This window comes from Apaloderma vittatum, unplaced genomic scaffold (genome assembly GCF_000703405.1).
Source record: "Apaloderma vittatum isolate BGI_N311 unplaced genomic scaffold, ASM70340v1 scaffold7671, whole genome shotgun sequence".
NCBI classification, from domain to species: domain Eukaryota; kingdom Metazoa; phylum Chordata; class Aves; order Trogoniformes; family Trogonidae; genus Apaloderma; species Apaloderma vittatum.
The window spans coordinates 1-2,254 of record NW_009699520.1 but is presented as its reverse complement, the minus strand read 5'-3'; the positions used below and the strand labels follow the sequence as shown (position 1 = coordinate 2,254).

The 2,254-nt window shown below is 42.2% G+C and overlaps 1 protein-coding gene across 1 annotated transcript in view; it reads right to left on the bottom strand.

The window, feature by feature from the left end:
- NBR1 (neighbor of BRCA1 gene 1) overlaps positions 1-454 on the bottom strand; it is a 14,883-nt gene extending 14,429 nt beyond the window's left edge. The window contains exon 1 of the mRNA XM_009878403.1: positions 398-454. The gene's annotated coding sequence lies outside the window, so the exon portion shown is untranslated. The remainder of the gene's footprint in view (positions 1-397) is intronic.
- Between the last annotated feature and the right edge of the window lie 1,800 nt (positions 455-2,254).

Here is a 2,254-nt window from a genome sequence, read left to right as displayed (position 1 = left end):
AAAGAGTGTCGATGGAGGAGACAGGGCTTTACCACGGCTACCAAGGCGAAGAGTTACAACCACCTTATTCTCTTAAAATGGAAAATAAGAGTCCCTTCACAGAAGCATCCCTCCCTCAGAGCCCAGAGCACCACTGGCTGTTTCTATGGGTCGGAGAAAGAAAGGTAGTAGCTTGGAAATAAATATTTTTAAATAAGTATGCTATGTTAAGAGTCAAACCACAAGACTAACAGCTATTTTCCTAACAAGGGGGGCAAATAAAAAAAAAAAGAATTGCCTCTGGTCTGCATAACAGACACTCCTGAAGGACCCAATACCAACTGCCAAGGGGCACAAAGGTTTACACCAGTCATATTTTGGCAGACCTGCTGGCAGGGTTCGGTGGAGGGTATTTTACCTCATCATTATCCTCGTCAATGTATTTGATCTGAATGTTGTCCAGGTCAAATGAAACTCTAACCTGTACAGAAAAAAGAAGACAAAACCACAATGCGACAGGACTACAGATGTTTCAGTTAATCATGATTAGTAATGGGAAAAAGAAATTTAACTCTTCCACCCCTCCCTTTAGTTTTTCTGCTGAAATAAACACTGTTTTACAGAATCCATTCTTCTGGAGTTGAACAACTCTCTCCAGTGCCTGGCCTCCAACCTTTACTAAATTTCTATAATGAAAAGAAAAAAAACATGTCTCTTATGTTTCGCCCTCCCTAGTTAATGTTTACCCCAAAACAAATATTAACCACCTTCCCGTTATAAGAGGACTACCTCAGGGTTAAGAAACTCAGTCACGGTGAACACGGCAACAAACAACAGCTAAAGCAAATAATCACCAAACTCTAACATTTACATTAAAAAGCACCAGGAAGACAGATCTCACAAGCGATCAACATCTCCTCCACAAACCTATCTGTGTCTTGAGAAACTAAGATTCATTCAAGCAACAAAAAGAAATTCAAGTATTAAAAAGCAGGCAATATCTCATTCCACTACTCACTGGATGACACGCTGTACATATAAACCCCCTAGAGAAGTCAGAATTAGGAGACTAAAGCCGAGCAGCTATTTTGTATTTTCCTTTAATAGGGCATGAAGACGTTTTTTCTTCCTATATTGAACAGTAGTCTTTGAGGCTCATGTACTTTTTTTTTTTTTATTATTATTATTTACCTACACAAGCCACATTTTTCTCAGCTGAAACTCTCTGTGAAGGAACTGATATATCCAAAACACTAGCCTGGACCCAACAGAAGAACAGGAGCAGTCATAAAAGACAACAGATAGTTGAGACTTACACTCTCGGACTGCTTAATCTAAGGGCAACACCGTGCTTACACAGCAGCTGCTTTCAGCCTGGGTGCAAGCAGCATTCCGACGAGTTCACAGTCCTGCGGGGCCTCCTGCTCACCACGTATCTCAAGCCTGAACTTACACCTATTCTACAAGACTGAAATACAATGAGTGAAGACGGTGAAGTTCGATTTTTAAATTTGAGTAATCCACAACGCCAGAACCTCCTAAAAGATACACTGGAATATGTTAGCTAAAAAAATAACTGAACTAGAGAAAATAAAATAGTAGCAAGATCTTTTAAAATGTAACTTTTTGAGATTAAGCTAAAAAAAAAACAAATAAACCCAGAACAATTGCTACAGAATAAATTTTTAAAAACCATCCCCCCAAAAAAATCCTGGAGCTTTATCACAAGCAAGGGAATCCATTACTACGCAATTGCAGTCAATACAGGAATTTTCACTAGCCGTAGAAACGAACATCCAAACAACACCTCCTTCCCATCTGGGGAGAGAGAGGGGGTCAGAGAGCGTCCGTCAGCGTCCAGCAGCCGGCCCAGCGGCGAGATCCGGACCTTCCACAGAACCGCTCCTGCCTGGCGCACCCAGACAGGTACGCGCAGGGTCATATGCGAACCAGCACAGAGAAACACCAGGAAACGAAAAAAAAAGTGGATTAGTGACTTAGTACCCCAGAGGGCAAAGCTGAATCTTCAGGAAAACATTCTGTAAGTAACATAAGAGTGTCACTGCACCTCTACCTCCTTCAGTGAGGGAGGGGAGCTGTAAGAGGAAGAGACTGCACTTGGGGGGGGGTACGGCTCCAAAACCAGGCGCCCGCAGCTCCGGAAAAGAGCAAAATGCACAGCTAAGGCCCCCTGCTCACACAAAAGAACAAGTGACCTACAAGCCTTATCCAGCACTGGGTTTTCACACCACTTTAAGTATATTCCTACAATAAA